We start from the raw sequence: 17264 nt of genomic DNA, 5'->3' as shown, positions 1-17264 counted from the left end.
GTTTTAGATCTCTCATTTTAAGACAAATAAAATATTCTGACATGAATCAAAGACACACCCCACCTCCACCACTCTCTTTAGAAGTAGTGCTATCCTGGTGTTTCTACCAGTCCCATGTCGGTGATGCAAGCGGTTTGCTATCTGCTGCTAACCTAAAGGTTGGCGATTTGAACCCAGCAGTGGCTCCATGGGAGAAAAGATCTGGCGATCTGCTTCCATAAAGATTCTCAAACCACCAAACCAAACCCATTGCCATCAAGTCGATTCCAACTCATATCAACCCTATAAAGCAGAGTAGACCCACTGTGCCACCAGGGCTCCCCATACAGCCTAGGAAACTCTATGGAGCAGTTCTACTTGGTCCTATGGGGTTGCCATGAGTCAGAATCAACTTGATGGCAATGGGTTTGGTTTGGTTTAATATGGTTAAGAGCTACAGCTGCTAACCCAAAGATCAGCAGTTCAAATCTACCAGCCACTCCTTGGAAACCCTACAGGACAGTTCTACTCTGTCCTATAGGGTCTCTATGAATTAGAATCAGCTTGACGGCAACGGATTTGGTTTTTTCTGGTTTCATATATGTTATATCTATAAGCAATATACAGTGTTTGGGTTTTTTAATTTACATACACGAAAACATATTGTACTTGTCCTTTTGCAACTTATTTTACTCACTGAACATTGTATCCTTGCAATTTATCTATATTGCCACTGACAGGTCCATGAATTGACATTCATTTTAACTGCAATGTCACATTCCATTCGGACGATAATCTGCGCTAATCTGGCTGTGTCCTCATGCTTCAGGCCTCTGGTCAAGGTCAAGGTCAAAGATAACTCCCATGCTGCCTCATCCATCCATAACTCCTTCGTTCTCAGGTTACCCAGCCTGTCCCAGTATTCCTTGAAACTTAGTGTCATTAAAAATAACATTTTCCTGATATTACATTTTATTATTAATGAGTCTTTTCTAAAATCAGACTCGCAGCTTGTTGAAATCCAAATATATCCATTTAGTCTTTTGTCTCCAGCCTTTGACTCGTTTTACATATGGCAGCTCCAATGGGAGGCACTGGTCCACTCTGGCTTGCTACTATCCAAGACCTCACGGCCGAGTGTCCTGCACTTGTCAGTCATAGAGCAGCATCCTGCCTGGTGGCCAGCCAGGTACTGCATCAACTACACATCTGCAGGCTGAACCCTCTTTCTGCCTCGCTTTATGACAAACAGCAACCCTTTTATGAGCTTAGCCGGTAAGGTCTTCCTTATGCCAGGCACAGTTTTAATAGTGGAGTAGAACGGAAATGATAACAGGTCAGGTTTCATAAAGACAGCATCAAGTCTAGAGGTAGTTGTGTAACATCAGCCCTTGAGCCTGTCCAGGTATCTCAGTGGGAAGATGTGAGACTCTGTCAATACAGAGAACAGAATCCAATATCTGATGATAAAACCAAAAACCGATGCCAGTGCCATCGAGTCGATTCCGACTCATAGCGACCCTATAGGACAGAACAGAACTGCCCCAAAGAGTTTCCAAGGAGTGCCTGGAGGATTCGAACTGCCGATCCTTTGGTTAGCAGCCGTAGCACTTAAACACTACGCCACCAGGGTTTTGATAACCAACTGTATTTCTCCTAACTGAGTCTGATATTCTGGGAGTGACAACCACTTAGAGTGCCTCATTCCTTTGTTTGGGAGTCATCCAACTGGTTTCTATGGGCGGACCCCGACTCATGGTAAAACCACGTGTGTCTCAGTAAAACTGTGCTCCATAGGGTTTTGAATGGCTGATTTTTCAAAAGTAGACTGCCAAGCCTTTCTTTCAAGGAGCCTCTGGGTAGACTTGAACTGCCAACTTTTCAGTTAGCAGCTGATCTCAACTATGTGCATCACCCAGGGACTCCCTATAAATGTTGTTGTTACTAGATGTCACTGAGTAGATTTTTGGCTCCTATCAACCCCATGTGACAGAGTAAAACTGTCCCATGGGGTTTTCTAGGCTGTAGTCTTTATGGGAGCAAATCCACAGGTCTTTCTTCTGCGGAGCTGCTGGGTGGGTTCGAACTGCCAATTTTTCCCTTAGCAGCCGGGCTTAGTCACCATTACACCACCAGGGCTCTGTGTTTTAAATAATCTTTACATAACAGTCTAAGGATTCTAACAGCTGCAGGTCAATGTGAAAAAAAAAAAAGTTAAACAGCTGCTAATTTAAATGGAATATCACAGTTAAAGGAAGAGGGTATTCTTTGAATTTCACTTTTTCCAGGAGTCTCCCTCTTTACACCTTGCTGTAAAAACAAACCACGTTCTCCTTGGAGGGCGCACCAGGTCTCCATCTTGAAATGAGCAGCCGTCAGCCTTACAGATGACCAGATTTTCTACTGACAACAAGAAACCCAGAGTTAACATGAAAGGACTACCACAAAGCATTGCATAGGTCCCAGCAGCTGAGAGCCCTCACTGACTTTCGGTCTGACCCTGGCAGGAACGTTCTAGTTTTGTCCAGAGGAATCTAGGGAGTTTCAGTGGGGTCTCTCAAAACTCCCAGAATCCTGTACAGTCGTGCAGGTGGGGGAATATATCAACCACCTTCTCCTCCCACCTGCAGCTGCCAGTGCCATGACTCACGCCCAGCCGACCAGGGGGTCCTCAGCCTTCCCATGAGCCACTGCCTCCGGAGCACTCAGAAGCCCTGGGAGAGACACGGAGGTTTCCACACCAACTATGGTGGAGTTACTACAAACACTAGACACTTTAGAATACGGGTGATTTTTTTTTTTTTTAAACCTCACAGTGCCCTTTAGTTTTCTACAACCTCAGTTAAACTCATAACATAGAGTTTCAACTTGTCTCCTTCATTGTTAGACTATGAGTTGGGGTGGCTGGCCATTGCACTAATTGTAAAGAGGTTGGTTAGTTATTCCTGGCCTTGATATTTATTTACTGCTGCAGATAATGAGAACAATGCTGCCAGGATGAAAGAATCAGCCTTTGCAGAAGTTTTGACTCGTCTGTCTTCTGTATGTTTTGCCAATATGTTTTCACTTACATAATGGTTCAAATTATCTAGTTAGCACCGAGGTCACATGAAGTTCATCTCTTGGAAATACATGCATAAATAGAGTGCTGTGGAGGGACTTTTTTTCTTTGGGGGAATGGAGCATTGCAGGCAGAATCGGGCTGCTGATTCATGATCTGACTGGTGCATTTTACCAAGAGAGGTAAAACATTAGCTTCAGCTGACTGACCTCAAGTTATGCCTCGGTGTCTTAACTGCAAAGAGAGATGAATACCTCTCTTCGCAACAAAGGATGGGTTAAAAGATGAGTTTTAGAGACACCAAAGAAGTCACAGCAGAATAAACCTAATTCTGAAAATGGTACAGACATGGTGTTATCGTAGTCTGTAGACACAGGGCATGTTTCATTGCTGGTATGATCTCTACCTGTGTCAGTCATATTTTCAGTTCTTGCCATTTTACTCAGCACCCTCCCCAGGAGTCCCTGGGTGGCAAAAATGGTTAAGCCCTCCACTGCTAGCTGAAAGGCTGGTGGTTCCAGTCCACCCAGAGCTGCCTGGGAAAACAGGCCTGGCGATCTGCTTCTGAAAAATCACAGCCTTGGAAACCTTATGGAGCACAGTTCTACTCTGTACACATGGGTCACCATGAGTCAGAATTAACTCAAATGCAACTAACAACAGCAACAACACAAATGCCCTCCCTGTTACAGAAAGCACCTCTGTTAAACAAAGTCAAATGACTACTTAGTAGGTCAAATGGTCAACCACCAAGTTCTAGAACGCCTCAAATCACAGACCTTTTATTTTACTTTTAATAAGAGTAAGCAACATGTTCATCTGAAAATCTATTCCAAATTATATTTAAAAGCAATTAAATGTTGGCTGTTAATTATCCCCTTCACAGCCCTCGAGTTGTCTGGTTGTTCTGGAGCTTCACTGACTTAGGAAACTCTTATTCTCATGTGGAAAGATTCCAGAGAGCTGCTTGCTGCAATGTGCAATGGTGAATGGATATACAGAAGACCACAAAACAGATCACCATTCCAAGGGCGTAACATGCCATTAAAAGCATCATTTAAAACTTTGATTTAAACTTCTATCATTTTTTTAAAGTCAGTTCTCAGAGAAGAACCAGGTAGAAAACCTCATTTATTTCAACGATCAGGGGAGCTATTTATAGGACAAAACGATGTCTATTCTCTCCCAAAATAAAAATCATGGAGTTCTCCCTCCTAGTCTTAACTCACACTTATTCTTTCGTCTATGCTGGCCCTTTCCCTTCCCACCTCCCCTTCAAGACTAACTCTTCTCTCCCAGCTCCCATGAGGCCTCTAGTTATCCCAGTCCAAGTGTTGTCTCCATGCTGTGAATTAAATGGTACTGATAGGTACCAGGGAAACCATGGTAGCGTAGTGGCTAAGTGCTACAGCTGCTAACCAAAGTGTCGGCAGTTGGAATCTGCCAGGCGCTCCTTGGGAACTCTATGGGGCAGTTCTACTCTGTCCTATAGGGTCGCTATGAGTCAGAATTGACTCGATGGCAATGGGTTTTTGGGGTTTTTGGTAATAGGTACCGAAAACCCTGGTGGCGTAGTGGTTAAGAGCTACGGCTACTAACCAAAAGGTCAGCAGTTCGAATCCTCCAGGCAATCCTTGGAAACGGTATGGGGCAGCTCTATTCTGTCCTATAGGGTTGCTATGAGTTGGAATCAACTCAATGGCAATGGGTTTGGTTTTTTTGGCTACAGGTACCATCAATTAGGCAAGTATTACCTCGTCAGTACTGCCTTTTCTCTCTTAATGTGAGTATCTTGGCTGTGTTCCTACTTGTGGAGTCCCTGGGTGGTACAAATTGTTAAGTACCCAGCAGGTTGGAGGTTCAAGTCTACCAGGTATGCCTTGGAGAAAAGGCCTGGTGACCTACCTTTGGAAAATCAGCCACTGAATACCCTATGGAGCCCAGTTCTACACTGGCACACACGGAGTAGTCACCAAGAGTTGGTGTCAACTTGACAGCAACAGGTTTGGTTCCTACCTGCATTCTCCTTAAGAGCAGAACACGTGTGTTTTAGGTATTTACAATCTCAGCCCCGTGTCCTGCCCATGAATATGCCCAGTTCAACTCAACAAGATTAAAAAACAAAACAAAACTGAGTATCTATTACAACATGAATTTCTAAAGACTACAGCGAAGATGGTACCCTTGAAGTCCTTCGAAACACTCATGGGGGAACATCTGGAAGCTGACTGCTAACTGTTGTTGTTGTTAGATGCTGCCGAGTCAAACCCGACTCATAGCAACCCCGTGGGACACAGCAGAGCTGCCCTATAGGGTTTTCTTGGCTATAATCTTTATAGAACAGGTCACCAGGTCTTTCTCCAGTGGAGCCACTGGATGGGTTGGAACTCCTGACCTTTTGGTTAGCAGCTGAGGCTCACCACGGCTCCTTGGAGTGCTAATACCACACTGGATTTTGTAAGCCATTCTCTCATGGCTGCATTTGTTTCTTTTTATGATGCCAGTTTCTTGTCTTCGGTTACTGTTTATGTGACCTGCTGCTCACATGGGGGTCTCTGCTTAGTCCTGCCTGCCACATGTATTGTAATACAGACGCCTGCCAGGCTAAACCTTGACAGTACATGATTTGTAAACCTGAACTGGTGCCTGAAGGTGGTCTTGCCCACACCACGCTAGAGCTGCCCTGATTCGTATTGCTGACTTTCTGGATGCACGTCACTCGGTCGTGTTTCTCTCTGCCAGGATATTCGTCTCAGAAAAAATATACAAAGGATTCTCAGGAAACATGAGGTAACCATTAAAACTTTGTTCTCAAGATAGCTGAGCATAAACAGAACAACCAGGCTTTGAGCATGATTAGAAAATACATCCAGTGACATTTACCTTTAAGTTCAAACTTCATCCCCCCTAAGGAGCTGTAAGATTAAATCTAGAACAAATAACTCTGTAAGCACACAAGTAGACGTTTTTCCCTTGATTTTGAGAGTTTGAAGTAGAGCAATTTTAGCTTCTCATGACAAGGGTAGAGGAACCGAACTTCATCTCTGGCCTTTTTGTGCTTCTAGAAAACCATCTGTTTATAGCATGTGATGCTATAATCCAGTGTGCAGGTAACACAATTATGTTGTTATCTACCGTTGCTTAAGAAAACTTTTAGAATGTTTTCAGACACATGTTAATAACTATATGACTCATGCTGGAGGTATTACGTTTCTTTCAGAAATAAGAAGAATTCTCTAAAATTTCATGCAAAGATGGGTATCGGAGGCTTCAAAAAAGTGGAAAAAAAAAAAAACTTAACTCCAAGATATTGTGGTCACCAAGTGTCTTGGTCATTTAGTACTACTATATTAAAAAAAAAAAAAATCAGAAATACACAAGTAGATGGCTTTAACAAAGAGAAATTTATTTCACAGTCCAGGAGGCTAAAAGTCCAAATTCAGGGTGTCAACTCCAGGGGAAGGCTTTCTCTCCCTGTCGGCTCTGGAGGAAGGTCTTTCTCACCAATTTTCCCCTGAACTAGAAGCTTCTCTGCACAGGAACCCCAGGCCTAAAGGACGTGCTCTGTTCCTGGAGCTTCTTTCTCGGTGGTATGAGGTCCCCCTGTCTCTCTGCTAGCTTCTTTCCTTTATATCTCACAACCCGATCTCATAGGTTGAGTCCTGCCTCACTAACCCAACTGCCGCCCATTCTCCCTCATTAGCATCATAGAGGCAGGATTTACAACATATAGGAAAATCACACAATACTGGGAACAGCCCAATTGATACACACATTTTTTGGAGGGACATAATTCAACCCATGACTCCAGGCCCTTTTGTACTACGACAATATTGCATTTTACAGAGTAGAACTTCTTGAGTGTTTCACAGCAATTAATAATTCAAATCCTTGAACATGTCCCGCATGGTAACAACTCATGTGTATCAAAAATTATCCCTTCAAAAATCTCCTTAAGTGACATATCTCTCATTTTAGGTACAATGATATCAAAGGCTCATTAAGTAAACCCCCAAAGATAGCTCCATTTCTGCCATACTTTTTCTTACTCCTCCTTCCTTCCTCTCATCCGTAGGAATGCAGACAGCATGTGATTCCTGTACAAAACCATGCCGGCTCCAGCTCTATAAAGTCCAGGGAGAGTTTTAGCAATTACATTACCACGTTCATATTTTACGTATGAAAGAGAAAAAAAGATAGAATTCTGACTAGGGGGAAAAAGGGAATCAGGAAAAGAATATAACGGTACTTTTTCTCTAAGGAGCCCTGTTTGGCTGAAAGGTCGGAGGTTCGAACCCACCCAGCGGCTTTGAGAGAGAAAGGTGTGGTAATCTGCTCCCGTGAAGACTAACAGCCTAGAAAACTCTATGGGGAAGTTTGACTCTATCGCATGGGGTTGCTATGATTCAGAATAGACTTGATGGAATCCAACAACTCTGTTGGCATCCCTGCAATACTCTGTCACCTCTGCTGCCTCTCCATTCTTCCTGTGTGTATAAGCCTCTCCATTCTTCCTGTGTGTATAACCCTCTCCACCCTGTTCCACTTGGCCTTAGACATCAGAAGTGAGCACACTACAACCAGCCCAGGCGTGAATCTGACTTGAGTAAAGACTGGTGTGGGTCATGAGAAGGATTTCAACTGGGAAAGGCAACGGGTTCCCAGATATTCCAGGTTACCCACTGGTTGAGAACAGCCACTCAAGATCACCACAGTGCGCCACATACACGTTGTTTTCTACATGTCCCCCCAAAACAAACCCAAATCAGTTGCTGTTGAGTCAATTCTGCTTCATGGCAAGCCCATTCGTGTCAGACTAGAGCTGCTCTCCACAGGGCTTTCAATGGCTGATTTTTTAAGAAGTAAATCACCAGGCCATTCTGAGGCACCTCAGGGTGGATTCCAACTGCCGACCTTTCTGTTAGCAGCTGAGCTTTTAACCATTTGCATCACCTAGGGACTCCTATGTACCCAACACGTAAAGGGTCTAAGAAGCAACAGAGGAAGGGTGGTTCTACTGCCTTTGAAAGCAGTTAGTTCAGGAATATCACGTGATCCACTCAGGCTAATGAGGGTGTCTGAGGAAAGTTTCTTTGCTCTTAGAACAGATCCACAGATTGGACAGTCTTTCTGACTGTGTGTGTACCAAGTCCTGCCAGGCTCAACTTATCTCTCTTTACCAGGCATAGGAAGGGTGACAGTGTTTCCAGAATTTCTCCAACAAAAGCCAACATTTGAAAATGTTTTTCAAGGAAAAGTTATCTTTTTCTATGCATCACAAAACACCAAGATTCAGTGAGTGGAGCCCTGGTGGCATAGTGGTTAAAGCGCTCGGCTGCTAACTGAACGGTGGGCAGTGTGAACCCACCAGCCGCTCAGCGGGAGAAAGATGTGGCAGCCTGCTTCCATAAAGATTACAGCCTTGGAAACCCTACGGGGCAGTTCTACTCTGCCCTATAGGGTCACTATGAGTCAGAATCAACTCGATAGCAACAGGTTTAGTTTTTGTTATTGTTTGTTTATACTCTAATACTCTATACAACCAGAAAGCTCCTTAGAATTGAGGGTGGTGAGGCTTTGGCTCGCTTACTTTGGACATGTCATCAGGAAAGATCAATTGCTAAAAAAGGACATCATGGTTGGTAGACTCAGTGAAAACCAGGGAAATCCTTCCTGAGATGGATTGACACAATATTCACAACAATGGACTCAAACCTAACAACCATCAAGAGGATAGCACAGGATGGAGCAAAGTCTCATTCTGTTGTACACGGGGTCACCATGAGTCAGAGCCGACTTGATGGCACCTAACAAAAAAAACTAATAGTCTAATGAATATTCTTTTCTTTCTTACTATGCTGTTGAGAGAAAGAGCTGTTATATAGCCCACTGAAACCCTAGGGTTTATATAGAGCTGAATTCATAATTTGTACCCCTTAAGGGCCTTCCATTAGTTTCAAAACATCTTCCAAATACTAACTCCACAGGCGACATTTCAGATCCAATTGTGTTATATACCAAAACAAAAACCAAACCTAGTGCCGTCGAGTCGATTCCAACTCACAGCGACCCTACAGGACAGAGGAGAACTGCCCCATAGAGTTTCCAAGGAGCACCTGGCGGATTTGAACTGCCGACCCTTTGGTTAGCAGCCTTAGCACTTAACCACTACACCACCAGGGTTTCCGTTGTGTTATATAAGAGAGGTGAATCTGAATTACAAATTGATTGGTTTGCTCTTTGCTTTCTTTGCAATGTTCCCTTTTATTGAGATAGTTAACTTTCACATTGACATATTAAGGTAATTTTGATAAAAATGTTCATGGTTATTTCATCTATTAAGAGCTGAATTTTTGTTTTATTTTCACTTAGAAATACAGTACACATAAACAACTGCTTTTCTTATCAAACGTGAATCTAAACGTAAGCAGCTCAAACTAGGGACAGATGCTTCTGGATTTTCATCCACAAACTGAGTTTTTCTTGTCACACCATTTTAGGATTACCCCCATCGGTTCCTTCTCTATTTTGGATAACGTTTTTGAGAACAATTAACATGCTCGGCTTTGAACCAAAAAGTTGTTGGTTTGAGCCTACCCAGAGACACCTTGGAAGAAAGACCTAGAGACCTACTCACAAAAAAACTCAGCCATTGAAAACCCTATGGAACACAACTCTACTCTGACACACAGAGGGTCACCAAGAGGTGGAACTGACTTGATGGCAACGGGCTTTTTGAGATTAAGAACTGTTGCTTTCGTCCGGCATAGCATCAAGGGCATTTCACCTGATGGAAAAGCAATTACTGTTTTCAACTCTGTGCCCTCTAGATACTGGGTTATGGCCACTGCAGAGTGGAATTTGGGGGCACAGGAAGTCAAAAGTATGTCTCCAGACCCCTTAGCTACCACTTTAAATTTTAAAAAAGTGGAAGCTGCCATCTCATCATTTACTGATAATATTTTTTGCATTTTTTTATTGTTGTTGAGAATATACACAGCAAAACATACACCAATTCAGCAGTTTCTACATGTACAATTCAGTGACATTGATGACACTCTTCAAGTTGTGCCACCATTCTCACCCTCCTTTTCTGAGTTGTTCCTCCCACTCACGTAAACTCACTGCCCCCTGAGGTTCCTATCAAACCTCTTGGGTTGTGGTTATAAATTTTATCCCGTCTAGATTGTTATTTAAAAAAGCACAATTCCCATGGCAGAAATTCTTTACCAGTTAAGATAGGCTATGGTTTGCTTTTAAGAAGACTTCAGGGGATATTTTTGATTTATGGTTTCAAGGTTAAAGACTACCTCAAGGTAATAGTTTCTGGGGTTCATCCAGTCTCAATGGCTCCAGAAAGTATGGATTCCACGACAACTGAAATTCTATTCTGCATTTTCTCCTTTTCGAACAGGACTCTTCTTTAGAATCTTTGATCAAAATGTTCAGTAATGGTAGCCAGGTACCATCCAGTAAGGGCACAATTTTTTTTTAATTTTTCTTGTGCTCTAAGTGAAAGTTTACAAACCAAGTCAGTCACTCATACAAAAACTTACATACACCTTGCTATATACTCCTAGTTGCTCTACCTCTAATGAGACAGCACACTCCTTCCTTCCACTCTCTATTTTCATGTCCATTCGGCCAGCTTCTGTCCCCCTCTGCCCTCTCATTTCTTCTCCAGACAGGAGCTGCCCACATAGTCTCATGTGTCTACTTGATCCAAGGAGCTCACTCTTCACCAGTATCATTTTCTATCCCATAGTCCAGTCCTATCCCTGTCTGAAGAGTTGGCTTTGACAATGGTTCCTATCTTGGGCCAACAGAGGTCTGGGGACCATGGCCTCTGGGGTCTTTCTAGTCTCAATCTGATCATTAAGTCTGGTCTTTTTACAAGAATTGGGGGGCTGCATCCCACTGTTCTCCTGTTCCCTCAGGGGTTCTCTGTTGTGTTCCCTGTCAGGGAAGCCATCGGTTGTAGCCAGGCACCATCTAGTTTTTCTGGTCTCAGGCTGATGTAGTCTCTGGTTTATGTGGCCTTTTCTGTCTCTTGGCTTCATAATTGCCTTGTGTCTTTGGTGTTCTTCGTTCTCCTTTGCTCCAGGTGGGCTGAGGCCAATTGACGCATCTTAGATGACTGCTTGACACCACCCTCCAAAGTGGGATGCAGAATGTTTTCTTAATAGATTTTATTACGCCAATTGACTTAGGTTTTCCCTGAAACCATGGTCCCTAAATCCCTGCCCCTACTACGCTGGCCTTTGAAGCATTTGGTTTATTCAGGAAACTTCTTTGCTTTTGGTTTAGTCCAGTTGTGCTGACCTCTCCTGTACTGTGTGTTGTCTTTCTAAGGGCATAATTTTTAGTCTTCACGTTGTTGTTCTGAATCCCTTGGGTTGGCTGGATTTTCCTAAAAACAGTCTCTACCTGATAATTTTTCTTCTCTCCTTCAGCATTTCAGTAAACATTCTTCCTCTCATTTGCAGCGATGACCTTTCTCCGGGTACCTGCTTTCTCACCTTGCCTGCTTTGCCCCACACTGAAATCAATTACAGCAGCACAAATCTGCTAGCATGAAATGGCTTTTAGGGGCTGCATTTCTCTAAACCACCAAAAGAAATCTCTTGCAAAAATAAGTTGTCACCAAGCAAAGCCTTTTAAAAGGCTGAGCGTATTTGATAAACACCACATGAAAGTGTTCAATTAAAATCGGTCAAGTAACTGTAGCCAATGGAAAAATGTGAACATCAAATTTGCCAAATTAGATTAAGCCTTAGATTGTTGGTCCATCAAGCCCTCTAGGATGTCCTTGACAAAGTTCCAAACATCAAGTTTCACAGTAAGGCAAGATATTCCCTGGTAATGAACCTCATAAGCCATTGGAAGTAAAAATAAAAAGCAGCTTTATGAACTTGGAGGTCTAAACTCCGTATTGTATTATTTAGCATGTTTTATAATTTTTTTTCCCATTCTGTATCTTTAAATAGCTGCATCATCCAGTATGGTAACTGCTAGCTGCATGTTGCTATTTAAATTTACATTTCAATTCAATTCAATTATAATTTAAATTTCTCAGTTGCAAAGGCTACACGTTCTGTGCTCAGTAACCACACAGGGCTCGTGGTTACTACGTCGGATCGCACAGACACGGAACCTTTCAGTCACTGCAGGAAGTCCTACTGGACAGTCCTGCTACATAGACTGTCACCATAAATCAGTGCCGTGATGAGCCCACGTGTGTCAGGATAAGGGTTTTCAGTGGCTGATTCCTCAAAAGTAGATCACCAGACATTTCCTCTGAGGCACCTCTGGGCAGTCTTGAACCTCCGACCTTTTGGTTAGCAGCTGAGCATACCAACCGTTTACACCACCTAGAACATAATCATACCTGAATATACTTCTCAGTATGTGTGATTCGGTTCTGCGGGATGAGCCTTGCTTCTCTCTTAAAACGTTGGCAACAATTACTTTAGCGAGTATGCAAACTCCCGCTCCTGCTACCTCGCAATGCCCATCACATTCAACGGCTCCCACTGGCCACTCAACGTCTGCGCGCCCCTCACACCGGCATTCCCAGCCCTCCCGGGCGTTTCCCAGCCCTGTCTCAGCATTTCTCTTCCATTCTTGTCCCCCACACACCCAGGGTCTTAGTCGCCAATTCTGCTGTAACACAAATATGCAAATGAGAGGCTTTACAGAACAGGGGTTTTCCTCACAGTTCTGGAGGTTAAAAGCCTAAATCGGGGTCATTCCCTTCCTTGTTCGGTAACCCCCGGCGTTCCTTGGTTCCTTGGCTTGTAGACAATCCTCACTTAGCATCTGACTCCCCCATGTGGGCTTCTCTTTGCCTAATCTGCTCTGTTGACAACTCAAAAGTTATTAGCTTTCGGGTCCACCCTACACTGGTATGGACTCATTAAGATAATGAAAGAAAGACCGTATTTCCAAACAGGAGTCCCTGGATGGCACAAATGGTTAAGTGCTTGACTACTGGCCAATAGGTTGGCAGCTCCAACCCACCCACTCAGAAGACAGGCCTGGCCATCTGCTTCCAAAAGGTCACAGTCATGAAAACCTTACGGAGCACAGTTCTACTCTGCACACGTGGGGTCAGCATGAATCGGAACTGACTTCACGGCAACTGACAACAACAACAATTTTTCGAGGGGAGCACCTTCATAGGTAACATTCAACACAAACTCCAGGGGACACAATTCCATCCACAGCCCCCAAAGTTCTAGCCACATGCGACTGTTCTCTGTTTTCCAGACACAGGCAAGGGTTTCCTAGTTCCGAGCTCTTGCTCCTTCTACAAGGCCAGTAGAAACCTTGCTTCCTTCCCTATCTACCTCATCTTTCTTGTCCTCAGAGTATTTACCTGCTTCTCTAGAGTCGGGTGTAATTACCCCCTAATTGGACTGTAACAGATTGGGTATTTTCCATCTTTCACACTTCTTCACAAAACTTTTAATTTTGTAAATTCGTGTGTGTTATTGTTGTGTGCCATTGAGTCGATTTCAACTCACAGCAACCCTGTGTGACGGAGTAGAACTGTCCCATAGGATTTCCAAGGCAGATCGCCAGGTCTATTCTCCCATGGAGCGGCTGGCGGATTCAAACTGCTGACTTTTTGGTTAGCAGCCAAGCTCTTAACCACTGTGCCACCAGGGCTCCAGGGCACCACCAGGTCTCCTAAAGAACAAGGAAGCTCCTTAATTCCTACGTAGAGATCTGGATGCCTGTCACCAAGATTATCCCCATTGCTGAAGCGCGTCACCTCTGCTGGATTGGTCTGGGTGTTATCTGAACAGCATTTCACATTTTCAAAGCCATGTGGGCAGACAGAAGAAGCAAAGCCGACTCACTCAGCCATCACTGTGTGATTCTTGAGAGTGTGACATCGTTGATAATCACCATCACTCCCACTGTAAGAATGAGTTTTCATTTTGATTCACTGACACCCTCATAACAAAATGTTGTGGTATGCTGTGAAGCCGATTTTTGACTCGCAACAACCCCACGGGACAGAGTAGAACTGCCCCATAAGGCTTTCTTGGCTGTAATCTTTACAGGAGCAGATCACTGGATCTTTCTTCTGCGGAGCCAGTGGGTGGGTTTGAACTGCCAAGCTTTCAGTTAGTGGCTGAGTGCTTAACTATTGTGCACCAGGACTCCTTGTAAAGGAATGTTGTTGTTAGGTGCAGTCCAGTTGGTTCCAACTGATAGTGATCCTACGTACAACAGAAGGAAACATTGCTTGGTCCTGCGCCATCCTCAAAGTTGTTGTTATGCTGGAGCCCATTGTTGCAGCCACTGTGTCAATCCACCTCGTTGAGGCTCTTCTTCTTTTTTGCTGACCCTCTACTTTACCAAGCATGATGTCCTTCTCCAAGGACTGGTCCCTCCTAATAACATGCTCAAAGTATGTGAGACAAAGTCTCACCAACCTCGCTTTCAAGGAGCACTCAGACTGTACTTCTTCCAAGACAGATTTGTTCTCTCCTTCTGGCAGTCCATGGTATATTCAATATTTTTCACCAACACCATAATTCAAATGCATCGATTCTTCTTTGGTCTTCTTATTCATCGACCAGCTTCTGCATGCACACTTGGCGATTAAACCTGGCTTGGGTCAGGCACACTTCAGTCTTCAAAGCGACATCTTTGCTTTTCAACACTTGTAAGAGGTCTTTTGCAGCAGATTTGCCCAATGCAAAACATCATTTGATTCCTTGACAGCTGCTTCCATGGGCTAATTCATCAGTACAATTTATTTCTGGGCTGTAAACTGGCTTTGTCCTGCCACACAGATGCAAATTCTGAGGACAGACGCACACATAACCTGCCTTTGGCAGGTTTACACAGGCCCCATAGACCATGACCTAAGACAGGAGAGCCAGGCTTGTGGTCATTACTTTTGGTTCATCACGTAGAAATGAAATATAGTATACAAGTCTATAGATGTTGTCTGATGAATGTGTTTTCTCAGCAAAAAACCCCAAATACATTCATAGTGACTCAATGGGATGAAACGTTTTCATTCTTCAGGGGTATCACCAATGGGGCTGGGTGGTTGGAGTTCCAAGAAAAGAAAATAATCGACACACTGGCTTTCAAGACTATTAGGCAGGAACAACAGTTTTCAGCACACGCACAGAAGATTTTATTTAACATGACATTTTTTAAAAATAATTTTTATACAACAAGTTGCTTATTAAGTTTTTTTTTTTGGGGGGGGGGAGATAAATCCAGAAAACGCGATTAATAAAAGTAATTATCTCCTATGTAGCAATTTTGACCTAGACACCCACTTCCACCCACCGTGGAGGTGAGAATGTGTACAACGTAATGATCTAATGATCATTAGGAGTCCTGGTTCCTAATAATACGGTGGTTAAGAGCTTGGCTGCTAACCAAAAGGTTGGCAGTTCGAATCCACCAGCCACTCCTCCAAAACCCTATGGACAGTTCTACTCTGTCCTCTGGGGGGGCTATGAGTCGGAATTGACTCAACAGCAACTTTTTTTTTTTTCCCCAATGATCATTAAAGGGTCTCTGGGTGGTGCAAATGGTTTACTTTCTGCTACTAACCTAAAAGTTGGTGGTTGGAACACACCCCGTGGCACCACAAAAGAAAGTCCTGGCAATGTACTTCAGTAAACATCACAGCCAAGAAAACCCTACGGAGCAGGTGTACTGTGTACACAGAGGGTCACCGTGAGTCAGAATCAACTCCAGGCAAAGGGTTTGGGTGAATCATCATTAAGGGAATTGACTTGTCTTGTCATACCTGACCACCCCATATACATTTCTAGATTTGTACATAATCTATATTCAACCTGACTTCAGAGTAGAGGCTTCTCTCACAAGGATATACATTTGGATTTCTTAGTTTATTTTTGCTCCATTAGACAGATAGTTATTTCAAGTCAAGACTCATGGAATGCCCTTGCTGAACTGAAGTACTTCAAACAACGGTTTCCTTTTTCTCTGTTTAAGTACCCCAGGTTTCCTCAATCCTAGTTCTATAGGAAGACTTTTTCCTTTTTTTCATTTTCCCTAACTAGTTTTGCATGGCCACCACCTATCTGTCAGTGGAGGCTTCCATGTTGCTATGATGCTGAGCAGGTTTCAATGGAGATTTCAGACTAAAACAGAGTAGGAAGAAAGGCCTGGCAACCTACTTCAGAAAATCAGCCAATGAGAACTCTATAGATCATGACAGTCCAATCTGCAATGGATCATGGGGACCTGGCAGCATTTCCTTTCATTGTACATGAGGTCTCCATGAGTCGGGGGCAGACACGAGGGCAGCAAACAACAACAACACAACAGACTTCGGGGGGAAAAAATGTCTCCCAAAACATGCACCAGAGATCAGCCTAGCAGTTCTCTGCCCGCAGCTTTATTGGCACCTCTTCTGTTGCCATCATGGAACAGAATGACAATGGATTCCATGATATATCAGTCTATTGGCATCACTTCATATATATATATGATGGCAACGGGTTTCCGAGCTTTACTATAATTTGAAAGGACCCCTGGTGGTGCAGTAGTTAAGCACTTGGCTGCTAACTGAAAGATTGGTGGTTCTAACATACCAGCCACTCTGTGGAACAAAGACGTGGCAGTTGGCCTCCAAAAGGATTACAGCCTATAGGTCCCAATGATCCATTGCAGATTGGACTGTCATGATCTGTCTGACCTATCGCCAGGAGTTGGAAATTAACTTGATGGCAACGGGTTTGGTTTTTGTCTTGGGACTATCATTTGGGCCCTTGAAAATGTCCAGAAAAACCTAAAGCACACATTTTTCAGTTTAACTCAACACCGACTTGCCACAATTACTGTTTAAAATGAGCACTACTCTCCAGTACAGTCCTGCCTCACTTTTTATTCTCAAGAGAAGACACAATTCCTCTGTTACAGAGAAAACATCAGCCGCCAGGTAGGAATGCCCTCAGTCTTGGGCCTCCAGGTCAACTAGCCATCTAATTAGCACAGATTAGATGTCTTCTCGAAGTGGAATGTACAAAGTATGAATCTGGGAAAACTGGACAACACCTAACAACGACAACAACAACGCCTTCTTACCCCCACCTGTTTCCTATTTAGAATAGCTCCTCTGTTTGTTCTTTAGATCCAATTCTGTCTTCTCAGGAACGCTGCACTATTCACCACACCTTTTTATCTTTAAAACTTCTTTTTTTTTCGTACCAGAATA

The sequence above is a fragment of the Loxodonta africana genome, chromosome X (genome assembly GCF_030014295.1).
Source record: "Loxodonta africana isolate mLoxAfr1 chromosome X, mLoxAfr1.hap2, whole genome shotgun sequence".
Taxonomy (NCBI): domain Eukaryota; kingdom Metazoa; phylum Chordata; class Mammalia; order Proboscidea; family Elephantidae; genus Loxodonta; species Loxodonta africana.
The sequence above is the reverse complement of the archived record's forward strand: the minus strand, read 5'-3'. Positions refer to the sequence as shown.